The following is a 26850-nucleotide window of genomic DNA, read 5'->3' as shown; positions in this document are numbered from 1 at the left end:
CAGCCTTGATCCGGATAGAAAGAAGCGCAGACAGTGTCCAGGCTGAGGATGCGTAACTCCCGCTGCAGCTCCAGGCCGGGGCGAGGGCAGGGCTGGGGCGGTGGGGTCTCCCGCGAGCCCGAAGGTGGCTTCTAGGAGGAGCCGGTGGCTGTCCCAACCCAGTAGTTCCCCGCTACTGAATTGGTGCCCGGTGCTGTTTTGCGTCAGAGAATCCGCACCCCTAGTCACAGGAGAGCTACCGCGGTAACTTCTAAGGTGGTAGCCACGGTGGGAAGGGAAGGGGTGGGGCATAGTCTAGATCCAAAATTGTAATCCTGTTTTAGAGGCCAAGTGGGAGGAGATTGAGGGTCCTTTGGATGTCTGGACTCTAGAGACTGACCTCTTTTGTCCAATTTCCAATCCAAATGTAAAGATAGAGCCCCCCTTTTTTCTTCCCATCTCCTCGTTGTCTCTGTGAACTGAACTCCGCAAATGTTACCAAATGCAAGTCTGTTTAAATGGCCCATTTATCAACAGGGTTGGGTTTGCCAATGGCAAGTGTCATTTTTGGAGGCTGCTCCATCGACAATATAGTTACTAACCTGGAAGCGGAGAGTGATACAGGTGATCAATCCGAGGAGGAAACTTACTAGTTCATGTTTCAGGGCTTCTCTAGGATCACTGCTTCACAACTGGTTGGCAGATGGCAAGGTTATGCATTGAAATTCAATTCTAAAGATGCTGTGTGTTTCTTTGTTACCCTTTTATTTGACATCTTTGGCAGGTTGTGTTTTCATTTGAAACATTATTATGTTTTTTAAAAAATGAACAAATTTTTGCAAGTTCCTTTTGGCAGAATTGTGCTTTTCAGTTGTTGAGGTTTCTAAGATGGGGGATGTGGAAAACTTAAATCAGCACAGGAACGTTTTTACTGTTTCATCCAGGAGCCTGAAATTAGGAGAAAGGTAGTCAATGAAAATGGCATCTTTGGGCAAATACTTCTTATATTACCATGTGTCACTCCACTCTCTATTTTAGGCAGAATAAATGACAAGAAACTGCACATGGTCCCAGTTCTGCTTTGTATCCTTATTTTGTAGATGTTTGCAGACCAGGTTGATGTATTGTGAAACTTTTAACCTCACCATAGATCTTGGTTAAAATCACAACGAAGTAAATCAGGGAGTCTGTGGGTCTCTCTCCCTTTCACTCTTTCTGTGTTTTCATTTGCTTGAGGATTTTTCTTTTTTAGGGAAAACACCACCAAGCAAACCGGTATGTAAAAGAAATAGAAAAGCATAGAAATGTACAACCAATTAAATTAAAGGATCTGTCTTCTAGGTATATCTAAAGATGAAATGTTGACTTGATGCTTTGTAAGTTTTGATTGGGTGTTGGGGCCTGATTGATTAAGGATTTCACTCTCAGGAGTAAACTTTATGAATGATAAATGATTTGATGTGATTGTTAATTACTTTTGTGAGAAGGATATCATCATCCTAAGTTTGCACATGGAGTTGTATATATTGTGTCTGAATCTCAAAACGCTGGCCATTTATATTGTAGGAGAAAGAGTTATTTCAAGAACAAAATATTTATAGGGCATGTTTAACCTATGACATCTTGCAGTTGTCCAGCATTTATCTTTTTAAGATAATGTTGCACACATGACTGAACATGTCTATGATGTAATTTTGAATGGGGGAGTAACTGAAAAACCTGTTAGTGTCTATACTTATGATTTGTAAATGTAAATATCACTATTCATCAGTTGTTACATTCACTATTCTGGCAGGTTATCATAGGAATATATTAAATACAAACTGTTGCATTTAGAATTCTAATTCTTTTATTGGCAATGGTATACTTTTAGGCCATGATGTATTTTGATATAAATTAGCACAGAGCTCTTATTAGCTTGGAACAGAAGTTAGAAATAAGAAGGTGATTATGACTTGATTACTATATCATTCACCATATGGTATTTGTTTTTCCCCCTGTTTATTCTAAAATGCAGTATTCTTTTTTTGAATATTTTGTCATTTATTTTTGTATAAATTCTGCACCAACAATATTGGACTTTTGTTTGATGTTGTTTTGAAATTTATTTTCTTTTTAGAAGTTTTCTGGACTTCAGTCATCTGAAAATTCAGGTAGTGCAATGGATTCGAATAGAATAGTAGGTGCTTGGAACTCTTTAATAGTAACAAAATTTCATTACTATTGGTGTCTCTTATCATTAGCTATTGTTACTTAACCATTTATAATTAGATTGAATATTAGGAGAAGAGGATTGGGATTTCTACAGATTGGGATGTCTAAGGGTCTGAATTTAGTAAAACCTCAAATAGCTTGACTGTTCAGAAGTAATATGAGTTTCTGGGTCTTCTCTACTATAATGGAAAAGCCTTAAGTATAATCCAACATATTTATTCAGTAGTTACTGTGTGCCAAATACTATGTTATCTTTTTATTGCTACCAGTATGAGTAGTTTGAAGCTTCTGATCTCAGTGAACTCAGAGAGTTGTTTGGGAGACGTTTATCCTGTCTTTTAGCATCAATACTGTGAAAAGACATTGCTGCTTTTAGTGGGTACTCTTACTGTGATCTAAGAAAAGAGACTTGAGAATAAGAATATGTAGATTTATAAACCAATACTTACTATGCACTTAGTAGTACGGTAAACCTTTGGTGAAAAGAGTAGTAGAAGCTTAAAAAAGATGGTAAGATATGAATTTGAAGAAGCTTATGGTTTATTCAGATTGTCATGATTAACAAACATGGATCAGTGCCATATACAGGAACTCACATATCCAACTGTTACAATTAAACAGTGGAGATTTTATGAAACAACTATACCCCAGTAAAGAAAATACAAATAAACAGTGGAGATTTTCATGATGATTAAGCTCTTAGGGGGAATGAAGAGTTGAAAATGAAAATTTGGGGTCTTTGAGATGTGAATAAGGTTTGAAAAGGTAGAAAGGAGGACTTGAGGGGAAATAACATTGGAGTGCAAGATAATTCCATGTTGCTTTTTTATACACATTGAAAAACAGAGAAAAAATTAGTAGTGAAACACTAAAGTTGTAGGGGTAAAATTAGCAATTTCTGGCTTATTAGGTATGGAATGATCCTTTTTTTTTTTAATGAAGTAATGCAGAAGAAAGAGTGCTTTAAAAAAATCATTCTCATAATCAGACAGCTCTTCATATCATTTTTCCTGTTCTTTATGAAGAGGCTTGCATGCTTAGTCACTCAGTAGAAGTCAACTCTTTGTGACCCCCTGGACTGTAGCCCACCTAGTTCCTTTGTCCATGGAATTGTCCAGGCAAGAATACTGCAGTGGGTTGCTATTTCCTCCTCCAGCGGATCTTCCAGACTCAGGGATCGAACCCACATCTCTAGCCTCCCATGTTTCCTACATGGCAAGCAGATTCTTTACCACTACACCACCTGGGAAGCTCTTTCATGAAGTCACTGGTAAACTTGGTTTGCTTCAAGTGTTGCTGTTAGTATGGGATCACAGATCTTGTTGATTAGGGCAATATTGGAATATGTAATAAGTAGCTTTTTACTTGGAAACAAAATTCATTGCTGCTTTAGCTGGATTCTCATTTAGACTGTTTATAGCCTTGGTAATTTTTCATACTGTTTCATTTTATGATTTTAAGTAACAAGACTATCATATGAGTTAAATATATGTGCACATACATATATCTGTATATATACATATACATAGACATACACATATGTAAATAACATATAGCTAAGCCATGTGAGTAGACATGACTGTTATGGAGAAACCGGCTAAGACGAGTTATTTTGTCTGCCCCACAGTGACTGACTGATGGGACTCCATGAGTGGGAAGGTTTTGTCAGCTTTGTGACTATGAATTGGAAAGCATTCATCTTTTTTCTTATAATGTCATAAAAGGAAATAAAATTAAGTTTAATTTTAAAAAGTTTGAAAACCTTAGGAAATGATCCATTTTGGGGAGGCATTGAAAACAGAATTAGTCCAATTAACAACAACAACAAAATAGAATTAACAATTATCTGTAAAATATTTTTTGTTTTTAAATGTTTTTACCCTTATCCACATGAAGTGCTGTAGTTTATTGGTCAGGGAAATCCTACCAAATATTTTCTGGTTAATGAATCCATGCATATACAATTCATTACTTGAACAAATTACAGAAAATAATCTCTGCAGTATTTTCTAAGTTCTAAAATTGTGAATGAGTAAAATTTCATAGTTAATTCAATTGCAGCTATAGCTGTAGTTCTACTACTCTATTCAATAGTCTGCCTTCTCAAACAAGTATATTTACCTGCTAAAATGCTTTTTAGTTTTTCTTTTCTTAAGCATGATGGCTTAGCATGTTACTAAAAGAGCAGCATGGTTCTGAGAAAATAAAAATAACCAGTAACCATCCTTTACTGTCTCTCTATTTCCAATGCATTAAACTATTTAAGACTCAGAGAATTACCTGATAAGAAATTCAAGCAGACTGAAAGTAATAAATAGTGTACTTCAGGCAATAGTGAAGTAATAGATAATAAAACCAAGGCAGTAATTTGTTACCTGCATTATTTTTTTTTCTACCTTTACTGCTCTGAGGATCTCAGGTAATTAAAACAAAGTGTAAGAAAAAGATAGAATGTAAGTTTGAGTAAAACATATTTTCCCAAATAAATTAAACTACAGAAGCTTCTATAGAACTAGTTCATGAAAAATAGCATGGGCAATTTTTTAAAATTAAAAGGGAAAATTTCCAATAATATGCTAACTAATTTCTGATTAATATGTACATAACTGACATAAAGCTGAAAATCAAAGTTTGGTAACAATGAAGGGTACTTTTTTTTCTTTAAAAGATTAATTTGTGCATTTTATTAAGATTTTTTTTTTTTTGCAAGGAGGGTGGGGAGCAGTTTTAGGTTCCCAGCAAAATCAAGGAGGAGATACAGAGATTTCTATATCCCCATGTCCCCCTACGTATGTAACATCCTGCATTATCAACATCCCCCACCAGATTGGTACATTGGTATAATTGATGGATATACAGAGATTAAGGGCAAGAGGAGAAGGGGTTGACAGAGGATGAGATGGCTGGATGGCATCACAGACTCAATGGACATGAGTTTAAGCAAACTCCAGTAGATAGTGAAGGACAGGGAAGCCTGGTGTGTTGCAGTCCATGCAGTTGCAAAGAGTTGGATGTGGCTTAGTGTCTAAACCACATTGACACATCATTATCATCCAAAGTCCGTAGTTTATGTTAGGGTTTACTCTTAATTTCGGACATTTTGTGACTTTGGACAAATGTCTAATGATATATATCTATCATTTTGGTGTTCTCTAGAGTATTTTCACTGCCCTAAAATTCCTGCTCCACCTATTTTTCTTTCCTTCAAATCCTGAGGGTACTAGTTTTTTTAAAGAAAATATTTGAAATTTTTTGTGATTTCTTAAGTAATACAGTGTATGAATGATATAGAAAGTTTGGAAAAGTCTAAAAAACTAAAAAGGAGAAAACAAAAATTGTCTTTAATGCCACACATATATAAATATATTGAGAATTTTGCTACATTTTCTTTCCATCTTTTTTTCTAATATCTGTTTATGTAATTTGTCTGCATTGGGTCTTTATTGCAGCTCACAGACTCTCTAGTTGTGGCACTCAGGCTTAGTTGCTCCATAGCATGTGGAATCTTAGTTTCCCTGACCAGGGTTTGAACATGCATCCCCTGCACTGCAAGGTGGATTCTTAACCACTGGACCACCAGACAAGCCCTTCTGTCTTTTTGTATGTGTATTTTTAACATAGACAAAGTCATGTAAAATTATGAAGTTATGTACAAGGATGTTTTCTGCTTTCTGGAGTACTATTAGATCATAACCATTATATAAATCTCTTATAAGTTACTTTATAGGTCCCTTAATGTGGAAATTGGAGAAGGCAATGGCACCCCACTCCAGTACTCTTGCCTTGAAAATCCCATGGACGGAGGAGCCTGGTAGGCTGCAGTCCAGGGAGTCGCGAAGAGTCGGACATGACTGAGTGACTTCCCTTTCACTTTTCAGTTTCATGCACTGGAGAAGGAAATGGCAACCCACTCCAGTGTTCTTGCCTGGAGAATCCCAGGGACGGTGGAGCCTGGTGGACTGCCATCTCTGGGGTCGCACAGAGTTGGACATGACTGAAGTGACTTAGCAGCAGCAGCAGCAATGTGGAAATAAATGGGGAAACTGGAAACAGTGTCAGACTTTATTTTTTTGGGCTCCAAAATCACTGCAGATGGTGACTGCAGCCATGAAATTAAAAGACACTTACTCCTTGGAAGAAAAGTTATGACCAACCTAGATAGCATATTGAAAAGCAGAGACATTACTTTGCCAAAAAGGTCCATATAGTCAAGGCTATGGTTTTTCCAGTGGTCATGTATGGATGTAAGAGTTGGACTGTGAAGAAAGCTGAGCACCAAAGAACTGATGCTTTTTAACTGTGGTGTTGAAGAGGACTCTTGAGAGTCCATTGGACTGCAAGGAGATCCAACCAGTCCATTCTAAAGGAGATCAGCCCTGGGATTTCTTTGGAAGGAATGATGCTAAAGCTGAAACTCCAGTACTTTGGCCACCTCATGTGAACAGTTGACTCACTGGAGAAGACTCTGATGCTGGGAGGGATTGGGGGCAAGAGGAGAAGGGGACGACAGAGGATGAGATGGCTGGATGGCATCACCGACTCGATGGACGTGAGTCTGAGTGAACTCCGGGAGTTGGTGATGGACAGGGAGGCCTGGCGTGCTGTGATTCATGGGGTCGCAAAGCGTTGGACACGACTGAGCGACTGAACTGAACTGAATGTTCAACAGCCTATTTATTAACAAGTTTTTGTGGTTGTTAAGGATCTCTAAAAGAATAACTTTGACAATAAAAACAGCAAAGAAATTTTTACTCTCTGCCTGGTACTATTCTAAGTATATTTCTTAATATTAGGACTTCTAATTCTCAAAATAGACATGTGAGGAAGGTAGAGTTGTTACTGTTTTACAGATAAGAAAACAGAGGTCAGAGATACAGTCCTTGCCAAGGTCCCTTACTTGTAAGTGGGGCTTCATTGCTAGGCATTTTAGTGCTGCAGCCCAGGCATTTCCCAGGTCGCACCAGTGGTGAAGAACTTGCCTGCCAATGCACGAGACTCAAGAGACACTGATTTGAATCTTGGGTTGGGAAGATCCTCTGGAGTAGGAAATGGCACCCTGCTTCAGTATTCTTGCCTGGAAAATTCCATGGGCAGAGGAGCCTGGTGGGCTACAGTGCATGGGGCCCCAATGAGTTGAACATGACTGGACACACAGCACAACTCAGGCATTTAACCACTAAGCTCTGGGTTTTCCTACTTTCCCCCCATTTGTTTAGAAATCAAGGGTGTGAAAGTTTTCAAGTCTTCAATCCACTTTGCTGAGCTATCTTCCAGGGAGTCTTTCACAAGTTTTTTACCCCTGGTATCTGTATATGTGTAGACTCTTCTTCTTCGATTTCTAGTGAAAATGATAAAACTTTTCATCTTGTTGTGAGTGGATTGCTTCTTTGTGATAACATTGTTTTTGTTGGGTTGTACTCAGTTTTGGGCACCAGTATTGAGGCAGAACTAACAGTGGCTTGATTAGACATTGTAGTTTTCATCCTTCAAATAAGTAGGTAGTGCAGTGAATTACTTTTGACCTATTTACTCTTCAGCAAAAACATTAATAATAATATGACATCACTTTTTTTATATTATGACTTAGAAAATAAAGTAGCAACTAATATGGGTACTTCCTGATCTTGAGCATTGTATTCAGAAGTTTCAAATGAATTTAAAAGGATTTGTTGTTCAGTCATTCAGTATGTCCGACTCTTTGTGACCCCATGGACTGTAGCATGCCAGGCTTCCCTGTCCTTCACTGTCTCCCAGAGTTTACTCATACTCATGTCCAATGAGTTGATGATGCCATCCAACCATCTCATCCTCTGTCTCTCCCTTCTCCTGCCCTCAGTCTTTCCCAGCATCATGGTCTTTTCCAGTGAGTCAACTCGTCACATCAGGTGGCCAAAGCACTGCAGCTTCAGCTTTAGCATCAATCCTTCCAGTAACTATTCAGGGTTGATTTCCTTTAGGATTGACTGGTTTGATCTCATTGCTGTCCAAGGGACTCTCAGAAGTCTTCTCCAGCACCACAGTTTGAAAGCATCAATTCTTTGGTGCTCAGCCTTCTTTATGGTCCAACTCTCATATCTGTCCATGACTTCTGGAAAAACCATAGTTTTGACCATACAGACCTTTGTTGGCAAAGTAATGTCTCTGCTTTTTAATATGCTGTCTAGGTTTGTCATAACTTTTCTTCCAAGGAGCAAATGTCTTTTAATTTCATGGCTGCAGTCACCATCCACAGTTATTTTGGAGCCCAAGATAATAAAGTCTGTCACTATTTCAATAACTTATTCTCTTTTGTTGTTTTCAAATTGTATTTGAAGGGGATTACTGTCCTTAAGTTTTCTGAAATGTCTGGGGTTTTTACAGTTGTTTCACTTTCTGCTGTGACAGATGAATAGAGAAGCTTGTGGAGTTATTTACAAGGCTCCAAATTATTGAGCTGCCTAACAATATCATGGGCTTCCCTGGTGGCTCAGTGGTAAAGAATCCTCCTGCAGTTGCAGAAGGTGTGGGTTTGATCCTGGATCAGGGAGATCCCCTGGAGAAGGAAATGGCAACCCACTCCAGTATTCTTGCCTGGGAAATCCCATGGACAGAGGAGCCTGGTGGGCTACAGTCTATGGGGTCACAAAAGAGTTGGGTAGGACTTCACAACTAAACACAACAACAGTGTCATATGCATTTGTACGTAGAGATATAGGGGAGATTTGAATGGTGCCACTGCTCTGTGGAATGGTACAAGTTATAGAAGAAATGCAGTGATGGTCATGAGGATAACAATGATGGTAATGATGAAGAAGAGGAACATGAAGGCGACTGTGGCTCAGACCATGAACTCCTTATTGCCAAATTCAGACTTGAAGAAAGTAGGGAAAACCACTAGACCATTCAGGTATGACCTAAGTCAAATCGCTTATGATTATACAGTGGAAGTGAGAAATAGATTTAAGGGCCTAGATCTGATAGATAGAGTGCCTGATGAATTATGGAATGAGGTTCGTGACGTTGTGCAGGAGACAGGGATCAAGACCATCCCCATGGAAAAGAAATGCAAAAAAGCAAAATGGCTCTCTGGGGAGGCCTTACAAATAGCTGTGAAAAGAAGAGAAGTGAAAAGCAAAGGAGAAAAGGAAAGATATAAACATCTGAATGCAGAGTTCCAAAGAATAGCAAGAAGAGATAAGAAAGCCTTCTTCAGCGATCAATGCAAAGAAATAGAGGAAAACAACAGAATGGGAAAGACTAGAGATCTCTTCAAGAAAATCAGAGATATCAAAGGAGCATTTCATGCAAAGATGGGCTCGATAAAGGACAGAAATGGTATGGACCTAACAGAAGCAGAAGATATTAAGAAGAGATGGCAAGAATACACAGAAGAACTGTACAAAAAAGATCTTCATGACCCAGATAATCACGATGGTGTGATCACTCACCTAGAGCCAGACATCCTGGAATGTGAAGTCAAGTAGGCCTTGGAAAGCATCACTACGAACAAAGCTAGTGGAGGTGATAGAATTCCAGTGGAGTTATTCCAAATCCTGAAAGATGATCCTGTGAAAGAGCTGCACTCAATATGCCAGCAAATTTGGAAAACTCAGCAGTGGCCACAGGACTGGAAAAGGTCAGTTTTCATTCCAATCCCAAAGAAAGGCAATGCCAAAGAATGCTCAAACTACTGCACAATTGCACTCATCTCACACGCTAGTAAAGGAATGCTCAAAATTCTCCAAGCCAGGCTTCAGAAATATGTGAACCGTGAACTTCCAGATGTTCAAGCTGGTTTTAGAAAAGGCAGAGGAACCAGAGATCAAATTGCCAACATCTGCTGGATTATGGAAAAAGCAAGAGGGTTCCAGAAAAACATCTATTTCTGCTTTATTGACTATGCCAAAGCCTTTGACTGTGTGGATCACAATAAACTGTGGAAAATTCTTCAAGAGATGGGAATACCAGACCACCTGACCTTCCTCTTGAGAAATTTGTATGCAGGTCAGGAAGCAACAGTTAGAACTGGACATGGAACAACAGACTGGTTCCAAATAGGAAAAGGAGTTCGTCAAGGCTGTATATTGTCACCCTGTTTATTTAACTTCTATGCAGAGTACATCATGAGAAACGCTGGACTGGAAGAAACACAAGCTGGAATCAAGATTGCCGGGAGAAATATCAATAACCTCAGATATGCAGATGACACCACCCTTACGGCAGAAAGTGAAGAGGAACTCAAAAGCCTCTTGATGAAAGTGAAAGTGGAGAGTGAAAGAGTTGGCTTAAAGCTCAACTTTCAGAAAACGAAGATCATGGCATCCAGTCCCATCACTTCATGGCAAATAGATGGGGAAACAGTGTCAGACTTTATTTTTCTGGGCTCCAAAATCACTGCAGATGGTGACTGCAGCCATGAAATTAAAAGACACTTACTCCTTGGAAGGAAAGTTATGACCAACCTAGATAGCATGTTCAAAAGCAGAGACATTACTTTGCCAACAAAGGTTTGTCTAGTCAAGGCTATGGTTTTTCCTGTGGTCATGTATGAATGTGAGAGTTGGACTGTGAAGAAGGCTGAGCACCGAAGAATTGATGGTTTTGAACTGTGGTGTTGGAGAAGACTCTTGAGAGTCCCTTGGACTGCAAGGAGATCCAACCAGTCCATTCTGAAGGAGATCAGCCCTGGGATTTCTTTGGAAGGAATGATGCTAAAGCTGAAACTCCAGTACTTTGGCCACCTCATGCGAACAGTTGATTCACTGGAGAAGACTCTGATGCTGGGAGGGATTGGGGGCAAGAGGAGAAGGGGACGACAGGGGATGAGATGGCTGGATGGCATCACTGACTCGATGGACATGAGTCTGAGTGAACTCCGGGAGTTGGTGATGGGGAGGCCTGGCGTGCTGCGATTCATGGGGTCGCAAAGAGTCGGAGACGACTGAAGGACTGATCTGATCTGTAACAGGAGCTGTTCTGAGTTAGCACACTTAATCCTCTCAGTCGTCCCTTTAGGTCATTATAATTGTCCTATGTGTGAGGTAGGTGAAATGGAGTGATAACTTGAGCTGGCCTAAATGTTTGTTTTGAGTTTCCCCTGTAAGGTGTTATGGGAAAGCCTGAATGATCTTTTTGGCTGATCCACCAATAGAGAGAGCAGAGATGCAGTTGGTCTCTTGATACTTCTCCCTTTAGATCGTTGTCCAGAAGTACAGCTTCCCAGTTGTCAGCAGAAATAGTGTTACTCTGCTATTTACAGGCTTTTAACTTCAGTATAATCTTTCTCTCTCCTTCTTCCTCTACCTCATCTGTCACACTTTCCTTTCTTGTTCTTCCCTTCTTCTCTGTCTTCTTCATTTTTTTGTTCTTGAAACTTCTCTTTTCCTTCTTCTCCTTCCACATAAGCTTCTTTGATATGCTGCGTAAGCTTCTTTGATTATGCCTCAATATATTTTACACGTATGCAAAAATTTTGTTTAAATTTCTACATTCTTTAAATAGCTACTATATGCAAGGCAGTGTACTAGGGAATAAAAACACAGTATTGAGCAACACACAACACCCCTGACATCTGGAACTTACATACTAATAGGAAGACATTATTCAAATAATAAATAACAGAGATAATATTTTTTAAGGCATGTTAAAGGCTGTGAAAGAAAAGCTCCTGGTATAGCAGGAGCATAAAATCATTGGGAAGTCTTGTAAGTTCTTCTAAATAGGGGTTTTCAGACTGATCGCCTTCCTTCCTACTGCCACCTCTCTTATCCTTGTGCTGTGAATTTCATGGATGATGTTTTAATAGCCCTAGAGCTATCTGTCTCTTGTTCACCTCTCCTCTGCCAGTTCATTCTTTAAACACTACCAGATTAATCTTCTTAATACACTGCTTTCTTCAGGCCACTCCCCTGCTTAAAAGATCACACACTATTCTCCTGATACTTAAAATGTCAAATGAACAAACCCAGACTTCCAGGCTGATATCTAGCAGTTCCATTTTTATAGCTTGGCCTTATCTCCTCTTCTTTGAGGAGTAAAGCAAAGACCATCCCAGACAATCTTGACATCACAGTTTTTACCCAACTTGAATTCCGTATTCCTCATGTTTATGGTCACTATGCCACTCAATTGTGTTTTCTTAGGTTCCTTAACAATCGTTCCATGATTGTGCCTTAGAAAAATTAGTGACCTTTCTCTTTTAGTTAGTAACCATGTAATATTCTTTGCAACATTTTTAAAGTCTTACTCTTGTTATCTGATGAGGAACTTAAATTTGAGGATCCAATTCTGAGTAATACTTATTAAAGATGTTAAGGACTAAAACTCAGTAATTCTACTTCTGCATGACAGCCTGTTCTTTCTCATCTACTTAAGAAAATCACTAACAATTCTCACCTATTTCTCCTATATTATCTTTTGTTCATTCTCCCCAGATGATTCCCATGAATGTAAAAGTGAAAAAAATGATAATATTAAAGCCCTCTCTTGACTCCACTTGCCTTGAAAATTACCATCCCACTTCTTAGCTCTCTTTTATCGAATATCCTGAGTTTTATATTTGCCATCACCTATTTCCTCTTACTCTTTCCTAAACCCCCTTTGATCAGACCTGTACTCTACCTGGGGTTTCCCTGCTGGCTCAGATGGTAAAGACGCTACATGCCGAGTGGGAGACCTAGATTCGATCCCTGGATTGGGAAGATCCCCTGGAGGAGGGCATAGCAACCCACTCCAGTATTCTTGCCTGGAGAATCCCCATGGCAGAGAACCCTGGTTTCTCCAGACCTTTCTTCTAATTTTATAAGATCAGTGGTCTTCTCTGTATCTCTACCTGAATGTCTTAAGAGACATCTTCACCTTTTTGTGTGCAAATTGGAATACTGTTTTTTCTCTTTCCCTCAAAACTTAGCTTTTGTAGTCTCTCCCAAGTCAACAGATAGTGTTAGAGTCAAATTCATCACAGTCTGGTTGGCTGTACCTTCAAAATATTTGTAAAATTTGACCAGTTCCTCTGCTGCTACCCCACTAGTCCATGGCAGCAACATCCTCTCTCACTTCAGTTGCTTCAGTAACATCCTGATTGTTCTTCTCTTTTGCTTCCTTGAGCCCTCATTTTTAGCTCAGCAGTCTGGGTAAACCACGATCATATTGTTGTTCTCAAATCTGTGTAATGATTGGCCATTCTCAAAGTGCTTACAGTGGTTACAAGGCCCCAGATTTCCTTTTCCCGCTGTTTTCATGCCGACTTCCACTTTCTTGCTCATTTACTAGTTTTTTGGCTCTCTCTGCTTCAACTTCATTAACCTTGGCTATTTCAGGCATGAACGTGTCATCCACATTTCCATGGCTAACTCTGCCCTACTGCTCTATTATTTTATTAAAGTTTCCCTCATGTGTTATCCCACCACAGCTGATTCTGGTGGCTCCGTATGTGACTATATACTCTGGCATCCTCTATCTTTCTTTTCTTATTTCAACTTTTCTCTCTTTCTTGATAGTTTCTGATATACTAAACAGCTTATTTCTACTATTCATTGTTTGTTTGTTTCCCACATCTAGAATATTCACTCCTAGAGGTCAGTGACCTTTGTTTTATGTATCTCAAAGAACTAGAGCAGTGGCTATCATATAATAGGTGCTCATTAAATGAATTTATGAATAACCGAGGCTCTTCCAAGTCTTGTTCCATTAAAGTTCTCAAAGATCAAATGATTACCTTTCACTTTCCAATGCATATGTATCAGTTAGAGAGAAAGAACATGTATTAGATGCTTTCTAAACACTTTTTACGTGGATGCTTTATCTTCCTGCCTTTTCATGTGGTGGTAGGTTGTAGGTTGGCTGGAGGCAGCTCTTGGTCCCCTGCTTTGATTTTTGTAATCTACTCACCTCACTAAACCCACTACACTAAACCCAAATATTCTTTGAAGTGGACCAAGGATCTCTCAGTAATGTTTACTATGTGTCATGTAAGGTTCTAAATGTTGAAAAAACATTTACTCATTAAGTCCTCACCTTTCTTGAACCCAACCACTGGCTCCCTTATTACCCCTCCTATATGGAAATTCTAGAGACATCCTGTCTATTTCAACCCTGAATGTGGTGTAACTTTAGGCCCTCACCTTCAGACAAGTCTGGCTTTGATTTCAGAGCTCATTATTCCCTAAAGATCAGAGTTGTCATTTTAAGCTCTTTGAAGCACATTAGATGCAATTCTACTTTCTTCTAATTGTGTGTAAACTAAAATGTGGAGAAAGTATATATATATATATTTGTTTTTACAGCATTTACGTTTTTCCGCTTTTTGAACATTGTGTACCTGTCTTACCATTAGTCATTATAAATTTTAAATTAACTAGAAAATGACATGCAAAAGAGGTTTTGGATATTGTTTAAATATGTTTTAATCATTCCACTATGTCCATAAGAAATAAGAAAGCAGTTTGTTGAGAAGACCTGATTTTATGCAAAATATTCAGAAGCTAGATAATATTTGTATTTGGCCTCTTTTTCTTTTTTTTCTTTTGTGTACTCCCTCTAGTGTTCAAAAATATGAGTACTTATAATTAGCTTATTCAGATACTAAAGAACACACATTAATGTAGAAATAAGGCCTTCTTTACCTGATACATGTGTGTGTGTATATACATATATATATATATTTTTTTTTTTCACTCTGGAGATTATATTATCCAGTTAGTGAATTTCCAATGTTTGTATGAACAGCATTCTTTCTCCCCTTTCCTGTAGGGATTTGATTGTGTCTGTCTTTTCATATGTGTAATTTTAACCTGTGCACTTTAGTCAGGGGAAATTGTGGGTGTCTTGAACATCTGTCTTTAAAGATCAGAATTTTCCTCAGTTTTAAAAACTAAATTCTAGATATTAGTTGGGCAATTTGGATATGAACAGGAATCCTCCCACCTGCTAAAATTTAAAAAAAAACAAAAGCTGTATTAACTAGAGCTGTGTCTTTGAACACAGAATTTAAAGTATTTAAATAATTGACATAATTTTATTTTAATATACTGAAACATTATCTAAATATATTAGCTTAAAGATACCTTAAGAAATAATGAAGGTATCTCTAGGAATAACAAATATGAAAATTTAGAAATCTTCCTAACCCAGGATTGAACCCAAGTCTCATGCATTGCAGGCAGCTTCTTTACCATCTGAGCCACCAGGAAGCCCTTAAATAATGTATATATTACTTTATATATTATATATATATATTATATTATTCTCATTTAATATAGAATATTAAAACCTCTAGCATATATAGAAAGAAAATAATTTTAAATTGTAAAGTTAACTAAATTAATTATTACTATTCAGAAATTTTTAAAAATTCGAGGCTACTGTTTGAAGTGAATTTTTCTAAACTGATATATAAGATTGTTACTTATGTTTGATTAATGCCCTATAGTTTTAAAACTACTTTGATGCCTACTCTTTTGAACTACTTTGATGCCTACTATTGCTCATAGTCAGACAAAGCATGGATAAAAAAGAATAGAAATAATAAATTAATTTAAGTGACTTTCAGAGACATTCTTTTCTAAGCTCTATCTGCTCCCTGGAAATCCTTCGATATTATAATGATTAGTGCATTTTAAATGAATCTAATACTCAACATTCATACTATATATTTTAAGGGGAGAATTATTCAATACTTTAACCTTATTCATAACAGACTGCATTGTATGCCCTTGGGGAAACATATTTTTAAAATATGCAGAATAATAATATGGCACCGATGCCTATTTGGGGTTGTTTCATTATAGACAGTATGTACCAAAATGCTTGAGAACTTAACATCTGCTTTCTGAAGTTGTTATTACTAATAAATATAATGTCTAATGAAGTCCATTACTCACTGACAATCCTAGGTCCTGATATACTCTGTATTTAATACTAGGTTGGCCAGTAACACTTCTTGAATTTTTTTTTTTTTTTTTGGCTAAATGGGGATAGTTACTGAACCACTATCTGAATTCCTGTTCATAATGCTTTTTTTGGTCACTCTACTGATTTAGTAGTATTTATTGGAGATAACGCTTATATTGCTACACTTAGCTCTTAGATTTGAAATATTTCTAACCATATTAAAATTTTATTGGCTCCTGATCATGTGACTTCTTTCTTCAGAAAATTGATGGAAAAAGGGATGCAATTTTTAAAAAGCACTGATACTTGAACAGAGTTGCAGAGAAAAAAGAGCAGGGGCTATCATTTAATTTAAAAATATAGTAATAAGCTTGCTTTGTATATATAGAGTTAGAATACCATTATAACATTTACTGAAGATGGGAGATGATTTACTAAGTTTGGCTTCCCTGATGACTCAGTTGGTAAAGAATCTGCCTGCAGTGTCAGAGACCTGGGTTCGATCCCTGGGTTGAGAAGATCCACTGGAGAAGGAAAAGGCCACCCACTCCACTATTCTGGCCTGGAGAATTCCATGAACTGTATAGTCCATGGGTTTGCAAAGAGTTGGACATGACTGAGCGACTTTCACGTTCATGTCTGAGTTTACACAAGAGGATGATAGCTTTAAATTGTGAGGAAATCTAAACCAATTAAGAACTCTTTAGTAAGAAACTTTGATCTCCTACACAGTTATATAAAATTGTCTTGTTTTACTGTAGATGGAAGTGTTAGTTGCTAAGTCATGTCCAACTCTCTGAGACCCCATGGACTATAGACTGACAGGCTTCTTTGTCTTTGGAATTCTCCAGGCAAGGATACTGGAGTGGGTTGCCATTCCCTTCTCCAGGGGATCTTTCTGACCCAGGGATTGAACCCAGGTTTTCTGCATTGCAGGCAGATTCTTAAAACAACAGAAAATGTATGAGAACTGATTGAATTAATGTTTTCATACATCCTCTTCAAAGTCACCCTGTATAGTACTCCTGAACTTGGCAATGACCTGAAGTACTTTTTGACAAAGAAGTACCTAGCAGACAGCACTTTGGCTAACTTATTTCCTTTGAATATTTGATAATTTTCAAAAATAACACAGACACTTAACCAGCATTTTAAAAGATATCATTATAGATATTGGTTCCATTTTTAGTATAGAAGTACATGTGTGTATTATAGAATTCTGAAAGTCTGTGGGAGATCTTGTGTTTTTTGAAAATAGAGATCTAAATAATACTACATTATATTAATATATTTCCTATAAATTATTGAAAGCATATTACTTTTCTCAGTGCAGGTGAAAACCAATACATGGCTAGGAGTATAACTTTAAAAAATCCTTTTGTGCATTTAAGAAAATCTTCTTAATACAAGTTCCATTAATACACAGAATTTGGTAAGTGATAAAGAAAATTTTAGATTGTAGTATTTTTATAGAATTAGGTAAAATATGTTGCAATTTGCCTAGAATATTTCTTTTCCAAAATAAATTTTGAAATCGTTTGCTGATTATATTCAAATAGGATTCCATTACTAAAGAGAACCAAGAAATACCAAAATTTGATTTAGTATCTGATCTGTTATTATAACAGAAAATAAAGATTAATGGCTCATTTTTTGTTTCTTTGATCACCATAATTTCTGTGTTTTTAAATGGCATTTAGCAGGGAAACAGAATTACAAATATAATTATCTAATAAGAAAAGTGCCATCTTTTTTTTCTTTAATGAGCATATTACCCACTGGGCATCTTCTTCCTTATAGTCAGAGTACATGTTCCATGAGATTACGTAAACACCTCATATGTCTTATATTGCCGTGTTCTCTTAGTTTAGAGCAGTGCCTATCATGCATTGGGGCTTCTCAGGTGGCACAGTGGTAAAGAATCTGCCTGCCAAGCAGGACTTGGGTTCGATCCCTGGGTTGGGAAGATCCCATGGAGGGAAATGGCACCCACTCCAATATTCTTGCCTAGAAAATTCCATGGACCAGAGGAGCCTGGGTGGGCTACGGTCCATGGGGTTGCAAAGAGTCGGACAGGACTAAGCATGCACCACATGAAAAGCAGATTCCCTCTCAAAAAATGTAAACTTTCTGTCTCATTAAATTCAAATAGAGAATTTCACTGACGGACATACCTTAATGTTATGTTTTGTTATTTAAAAGAATGGATCTTGTAGCATGCTGATTAAAGTCAGCCCATGAGAAGAGAATCATAATTATTTGAGTTCATGCTAAACTGCATACATTTTATACTCTTTTCTTTGTCTTGTAGGTTGAATAGAATTCAGTGCTAGGATGAGAATTTCTTGCTTTCATTTTATGATATTTTCTTACATAACAACTAAGAAAGCTTAAAAAACAAAGTGAGTAACTATGATATGAACTACATTAGAAATGAAAGATGAGAAGATTGAGCAGTTGCCCCCAGAGAATTCAGCAGAGAGGCTTTTAAATTTATTCATAGAAGCATTAAAGTTGTTATCTTGAAATAATACAGAATATTTTTCCTGAATATATATAGTAAATGTGAAAGGACTGAGGAAGGTAGAAATGTGTAGAATAAATTAATTCTAATTAACTTAATTAGAATAAATTAATTAATTAACACAAATTAAGTGAATATTCAGAATTGGGTTTAGCCTTTGTGAATGACATACTTAACTTAATCACATAAAGTAAATTAATTGAACCTTACATCTGAATCCTATCATCAGTAACTTTTAAGTGAAAATAGATTTAAACATTTACTCTGATGAAACTGAAAAGAGGATAGTATGTCCATCAAAAGTTTAACTATATGCCAGATGTTTTTTTTGTCTAGAAAAAAGGAGGGCTTGGAGATACTAAAATACACACATATAAACATACATATATAATGTGGAATCTTGATAAGTAAAGATTAACTTCTAAAAATGTCTAATTTATGATGGTATGATGAAAAACAAGTTATTTGCCACATTTTTAAACCCTATTTTAAGGGGATATATTTAATAAACTATTCTTCTCTATAGTTTAAAGGACATTTACATTAAGCTGACATTTCTATATGTTGGTTAGAACATATAGAACACATATGTTGGTTAGACATTTCTATATGTTGCATTTATTTCTATAAATAAAAAATATCAGAGAATGTGATCTAGTGGTTCACAAAAGAAGAAAAAAGAAATGAAAGACTGGTGTGCATTTAAAAAGTCACTGTGCAAGGGAGGAGAGAATCAAGCATTTTCAAAATAAAGCTAATGAGAGTGTAAATTGGAACAATATTTCCGAAGGACATTTTTGTCAATATTCATCAGAAGTCATGCAAACTCTTTTTTCCCAGCAAACAATAGACTCCATTTAAGGGGAAATAATTAGAGAAGCAGAGAAAAATTTAAATAACAGAGTATGCATCAAAATATCTATATCAATTTTCTTTTATGTGTTCTCTTTATTCTTATTTTTCTTCATATTTCTGCTCTTATTTATTTTTACATTGTACAACTGAAAGTGTCATTTTCCTAATTCTTAAAGAAATCCAAAAAATACTGTTTTCAAAAGCAGATACTAAAATTGTAACAGTTAACCCATTTTAAACCCCATACAGTATCTAGTCAAGTCTTAAATTCTTTGTATTGTCTTTGTTACTCCTCAGGCAGAAAATCTTTTTAATTCTGCCTTGTATGTGTGACAGGAGTGTTTTAAATGGTAGAAAACAAAAACTGTAATAAAAAGACAACTGGTATGTTAAGCGGCTCTGTGTGCTTAAAATTCAAGGTCACCTGATGTGGGAAACCAGAGGTTTTGCTTTGGATTCCAGCTTTGTTACTGCTGCTAAGTCACTTCAGTCGTGTCCGACTCTGTGCGACCCCATAGATGGCAGCCCACCAGGCTCCCCGTCCCTGGGATTCTCCAGGCAAGGACACTGGAGTGGGTTGCCATTTCCTTCTCCAATGCGTGAAAGTGAAAAATGAAAGTGAAGTCGCTCAGTCGTGTCTGACTCTTAGCGATCCCACGGACGGCAGCCCACCAGGCTCCTCCATCCGTGGGATTTTCCAGGCGAGAGGACTGGAGTGGGGTGCCATTGCCTTCTCCAGCTTTGTTACTAACCTTGGACAAGTCCGTTAACCCCTCTGGGAGGCAATTTTCTTTTTATTAGTTGAAGCATATGATATTGCCATTTTTTTTTGGTCAAACACTTCCATACTGGCAGTTTGGTTCACCCTAATAAAATGAGTAATCGATTTTTTCCTAACACCAATGATCTATGAGTTTATTATAGAGCTAATGAAGTTTTGTCTAAAAAAAGTGATTTCTTCTTAGGCAAAAAGTCTCCTTTTAGGAGGCAGAGGAACCTTTCTGTCCATTTAAAAGCCTTCTCATATTAACTAGTGAAATGTTTAGCTCAAGTAACCTGCAACTTATCTTTTTATGTGAAAAATATTTTGCTGGTTCACATTTCCATGTTATGTTGAAGCACATAAATACTAGGGGGCCACTAGGTTAAAAAAGTTAATCGTTGCCCATTCAGTTAATCTTAAAAATATCAAATTCCACCAGCAATTCTAAGAAAATTTAAGAATAAATTAGAAAATTAAATTTTGAAAATTTTTGTAAATGTCATAAAAAATCTGAGATAACATTTCAGACTCTAGAGACTAAAGTATTTCATGTTTAATGAAAGGAGGGAAAAGGAGAGAAAATGCGAATTTAGAAAAACATTTACTTAAAATGATGCACATTATAAGAATTTAAAGTGTTTTTTAAAAAAATACATAATTTCATTCATTTATGATTTCTACCAAGTGGCATAATTTTACGTGATCTCATTTTAGGTGTAGGAAAAATGTGTTTATTGATAGTGTGAGTGCTCTAATAGAGTTAATACAGTTAATAAGTGTAGTCCAGCCGTTGGCCACACAATGGTTTTTAGAGGAGGCTGAGGCCCCTTGCCCACACCCTTCTTCTGTCTGCCCTGGCCTTGGTGCTGATTCCGCTGGACATTAACAACCAGCCAGGTTCCATCATCTCAAGTTGGAAAAGTCATTGGCGACACATCCGAAGCAGCAGGAATTTGGGGTCTCATGGCATACTATATCCTAGTGGAGACAAATCAAGAGAGACGGATTTCTTTAATTTTTTTTTACCAGGTGTTTTTTATCCATGAAGCTAAGTTCCTTAAGACACTGTGGAGATATTCCTAAAATCTTTTTCTCCTACTACCTGGTGACTACCTGCCATGAACTACTGTGTTCACATGATGAAAAGAAACTCTCTTACTCGTTTTTGAGAAGTGCTTCCAGTGAACAAGGAGAACAGTGAGTCACCCTTCAGAGGGTTGATGTGGCAGTGAACATTTGGTCCAAGAAGGGCAGGATCTCTGGAGGAAGATGATGATGTGGTCATTAAAGAGGAGCTCCAGCAGGAATTCAGAAAAATGCAGCAACCAGTTTCTTGCTGCACAGCCATGCAGTCCCCCAAAGCCTAGACTCTCAAGGAGGATGACAGCACCTCTGGCCTTTTCTTACTGCTTCTTAGGCTTATTAAATGCGAGTGTCAGAGACTGACATACTCTGGGATTACGTGCACTGTCACATTAAATATTACAGGGCCCACAGTTATAGATCTGTAGGCAAGGAAACACTCTGAATTCTCAAGGATCTGATCCCGCTGACTCATGAGTACAGAAGGAAGTGGTTGATTTTAGAAGGCAGGAACACTTATGCCTGATGTTGGCATCTATTATTGTAGCACCTCTCTGGGTTTTTAGGAATTCTCTCAATTTAGTATTATTTTTTTCTAAACATTTGGAATGTAATCTGGAGAATCAAGCTGTGTTGGAGTGGTTTCAAGAATAATGTTAAAAAGAATTCCACCTGATTAATCCTCTCTGCCTTCTCTTCTCCTCTTCTCTTTCTTCTCCCCTTCCAAACACTTTTCTGATTCCTAGAAATGAGTTTCAGGATAATATACATTTAATGAGGCTCATCAGAAGTATTTGAATTGGAAACTCTTATGTCTAAAGAAACACTGATGGAGTGCTTAATAAAGAAACAATTTCTAATCTATTTGATTATTAAAGTGTTCCTGAACAAATGCAATAAAAACAATCCAAGTCTTGGGCAAGATATTTTAACAGGAAGTGGGTTACTTTAAACATGTTTGAATGTGGTTTTTGCTTCCTGCTTGGGCAAGTATTCAATCATAAATGAATTTCCCAAATGGACTCCTTTGCACCTCACTTACCAGATGGAGAGTGCTTGAGTAGCTAAAGCTGGAATTCCAAAACCTGCCCCTCAAAATTTAGTTTAAGACTGTTCATCATAAGAATTATCAAGCTATCCATCACTGGAGGACAAAGGTTACAAATGTTTGGCAGTTATACGTTTGGCATTTATTTTAATGGAAAAAGTGGCAGGGAATTTTCCATTTTTCTTTGATAACAGATCACTACAGAGTAAAATTTTAAACAGGTTGAAACCATTTGTAGTCTTTTCTCTATGAGTAATCTCAAAAACTGTATAACGTAAAACTTATTCATGAATTATTTGCTCTATCTGCTTGAAACTGATTCATAATACCTACTTTGAAAACTTACTACTCTTCTTCTGAAATATGTATATGTATTTCTATAATATGCATATGTATTTTCACCTTCTTGGGCACAAAATGTATCTTGTTTTGTCACATTTACTTGTAAACTCATATCATGTGATACAGTTCATGAGAACTGAAAAATACTGATGTCTGGGACCTCTCTGGTGGTTCAGTGGTTAAGAATCCACCTTGGAATGCAGGGGATGTGGGTTTGATCCTTGGTCAGGAAACTAAGATCCCACATGACACGGAGCCACTAAGCCTGTGCACCCAGCTGGAGAGTCCACAAGGAAAGAGCCTGCATGATGCAACCAGGACCTCAGGCAGCCAAAGGGAAAAAAAAAAATACTGATTTCTCAGCAATGATACTTTAAAAACAAATGAAGAAACAAATAGACATGCATACTATCCAGAAACTGTGGGCTATTTTCATATGAATTACCTTCTAGTTACTGCCTGTGTGTCCTTGTTTTAACTTGGAATTTTGACAATAATTAGTTTTTAGGCTTTATGTTTAACTCTTTCCATCTTTATCCTATCTTAGAAGGGAAGAACAAAAGTAATAGTATTTTGGAAGAAATTCCTGCAAACCAAAATTTAAACATATTAGACTATATTTGGATTAGCTATTTCCAAAAAAGCATTTAAAAATTTCGTTAAGAGATACGGTCTGATGTTCTACAAATATAGGGTATGAGAATAAGTCCAGTTCTTTCATGACCTTTCTTTCAAACTGGCAAGATGAGGGTTGGAGAAAGGAAAAAGCATGTGCGTTGACTATTAGTGTTTCAAAGTCATTCTCGTGTGTTAAATATGGCAGTTTGAGCTTGGGTGTCTTTGGGGCAGCAATCACTGCCTGATAAAAAGAATCAGCATAAACTGAATCTCCTATTCTGAGACTTTCAGAACTATATTCTGTTGGATTATACACAGAAATACCTGGACAACAAAGCAGTATATTTGTAACAGCAAGCTACTGCTTGTTGCCTACCCACTGCCTGTGCCTCTTTCTCCTTTCATGTCAGAATCTTACTTTTGATTTGAGACACATTGGATTTAATGTGCCCATTGTAAATAACTACAATTTTCTGCTTCTCTTACTAAAAAGTGACATACTCAGTTCAGTCATTTCAAAATATAAGTCGTTGGTAACATTTTGGGGACACTTTTAAAAGAGGGAAGATGCTGTATATTCCTTTTCTCCCTTTCCTTCCTTCCCTCCCCTTCCTGTTGCCTGGAATAGAGATGTAATGCCCAAAGAAAAAGTTGTCCTTTTGAGACCATGAGGATGCATGCCAGACACTAAGATGGATGGTGTCTGGAGTATTCATTCAAGACTTCTTATAGTTGTTGCATCATCCTGGACTACTTAAAAATTGGACTTTCTATTATGTAAACCCCTACATGCTGAAAGCAGGTTTTTTTTTTTTTTTTTTTAATGTGCAGTTGAATGCAGTTTTCAATTGTTATAGCAACATAAAGGAGCAAATGTGGAGACTAATGACAATTTGCCCCCTTCAGTAGCAGTCTGCTGCAATATGATAAAATCAGCTTCCTTTGGATAGATGGTAATCCAGGCTGTTTCAACTGCTTTAGAAATTACAGTAGAAAGGAAAGGCTTTAAAACGATGGTATTATCCCTCTTTATATCATTACATTCCTGTATTTAGAGGCTCAGGCTTTCCCAGTATATAAGGAATATGCTTATAAAATCTGTCTTTACTTAACAGTGCCTTATGTGAATAATATCTCTCTGCAAACACTTTACTTTTATGTTTTGAAGGTTTTCCCCATATGCAGGGATCATCATCGTGGGTTTTAAGTAAGACATTTGTTTGGGGAGAAAGCTATTTTATGCTTGTGGTTTGCTGTATTGAACAGTGAATATGTTAAATGTATAAATGCTGCCCGTGGATTAGTTAAACTAAAATGTCATGAGACTTACTACACTTAATATCACCTGAATTTAAATATTCATTATTATGTGCTTCTTTCCCCTGGTATAACTGGTAACTTCTGTTGTATGAAATCGGATGGTGATCATTTGTTTTTCTTAGTCAAATAAAACTTGTAAAATTGAACATATATACTGGTGAAACTAGCTCTCACTCTAAAATAGGCTGTTGTTGATTTAGATTTCATAACCCTTATCTTATATCATGGGATTCCATGGTGGCTCATCTGGTAAAGAATCTGCCTTCAGTGAGGGAGACCTGGGTTAGGAAGATCCCCTGGAGAAGGGAAAGGCTACCCACTCCAGTATTCTGGCCTGGAGAATTCCATGAACTGTATAGTCCATGGGATCGCAAAGACTCGGACATGACTGAGCGACTTTCACTTTCGTCTTATATCGTATACCCATGAATCTAGATAACAAATTTCTAATTGGTGGGCAAAATTCAGTAGTGCAATAAATTCTTATCTTTTACATTCATGTGTACTTTGTGTTTCTTGTATTCATTTTGTAAATACTTTAACTGCATGGTTCATGAGTAACACAGGCCCACTGGTATAATCATACCCCCTGGGCTTCTTTTGAGTTCTCTGTATACATCTGTAGGACTGTTTACAACCATATGCTCTAGGATCCTGTGAGAGCCGAAGGCCTGGCTGAGACCACCAGAAGATTGATGGCAAGTCACTTGGGCTACTGAACTTTTTCAATTAGATGCAGTCACATGCTGGAGAATATGCTAGGTGGCTAAGGCATTTTATTCTCCGTGGGAGATGCAGGAAACAATAGCTTAGAAGGGCTTCCCCACTGAGGATTTCTTTATCTATGCAGTTTCTTCTGTCATTCTTTGGAGTTAAATGTACTAGCATCTGGATGTTACTGGGAGTAGAGGATTTTAAATTTTAAAATTAAAGTTTCATCAATTTTATGCTACTGGAGGCCATTGAGTTTATGTTTTCTTTCAATGTTAAAGAAAATGAAAGTGTTAGTGGCTCAATCATGTTCAATACTTTGCAACCCCATGGAGTGTAGCCCACCAGACTCCTCTTGTCTATGGAATTCTCCAGGCAAGAATACTGGAGGAAGTTACCATTTTCATCTCCAGGGGTCTTCCTGACCCAGGGATTGACCCAGGGTCTCCCACATTGTAGGCAGATTCTTCACCTTCTGAGCCACCAGGGCAGCCCCTCAGTGTTAAAAGCATCAGGATTTTACTTTATAGTATTTGAGTTAGAGCAGGAAGAAATTGGGCTTCCCTTGTGGGTCAGCTGGTAAAGAATCCACCTGCAATGCAGGAGACCTGGGTTTGATCCCTGGGTTGGGAAGATCCCCTGGAGAAGGGAAAGGCTACCCACTCCAGTATTCTGGCCTGGAGAATTCCATGGACGAGTCTATGGGGTCACAAAGAGTCGGACATAACTAAGCGACTTTCACTTTCACTTAGGAAGAAATTAATATGAACTAGTCAGGTGAATATCAAGACAGTTCAGTTTTTATTTATCTATTCAATCAGAAATGTTCAGTAATAGTGAATAACCTCCTAAATTGGAATTTTTTGTACCGTCACTGAGTAATAGTTAATCTATTAACAGCTTATCAGGACTTCAGGTCCTTCCATCAGGGTTTTTTTTTCCAGCTTGACCTGCTGAGTTTCTGACATGACAAGGCTCCCGGTTTTCTGTTCCTTAAACTGCCTTCTCCATGTATATATTTGAGCTAGTTTATCAGTGAGGTTTCTATTAGCCCAAAAGAAAATTTCAAAAAGAGCTAGTCCATGAAGGGTTAAAAGAGTCTCACAAGAGAATGGCCCAAACTGGGTAAATACATCTTTGATTCTACCTGGGCTTATTAATTGAACAGTTTTGTTATTAACTTACTCCAACTTAGTTTCTCAGCTGTTAAAGTGAGAATGATTTCTGCCTGCCTCCAAAGAGATGGTATTAGTAGCAAAGTACCCATGATTGGCAGGACACTTTGTGCTCTCAGAAAGCTACTTAAATACTAAATAGTAACATTCAGGACGTTCCGTGGGAGCTTGTTAATGTATGTGAGAATACAGTTCATAAGGGAAACATGAGAAATGGATAAGTCTTGACAGTTGAAACGGGCTCCTAAGTTGAAATTGCTAAGATGAAAAATTACTCTCTGGCGTGTTATCGTTGTGCAGAAGAGCCTGCTATCTTTGAGGGTTTACTTTTCACTTTCTGTCATTTATA

The 26850-nt window shown here is 37.3% G+C and overlaps 1 protein-coding gene across 4 annotated transcripts in view; it reads left to right on the top strand.

Annotated features, from left to right (window-relative positions):
• PRR16 (proline rich 16) overlaps positions 1-26850 on the top strand; it is a 290139-nt gene that overhangs the window by 1403 nt on the left and 261886 nt on the right. The gene's annotated exons all lie outside the window — the stretch shown is intronic.

Source organism: Bos mutus, chromosome 7 (genome assembly GCF_027580195.1).
Source record: "Bos mutus isolate GX-2022 chromosome 7, NWIPB_WYAK_1.1, whole genome shotgun sequence".
Lineage (NCBI taxonomy): Eukaryota > Metazoa > Chordata > Mammalia > Artiodactyla > Bovidae > Bos > Bos mutus.
Note: the sequence above shows the minus strand (reverse complement) of the source record. Positions and strands in the feature narration are given on the sequence as shown.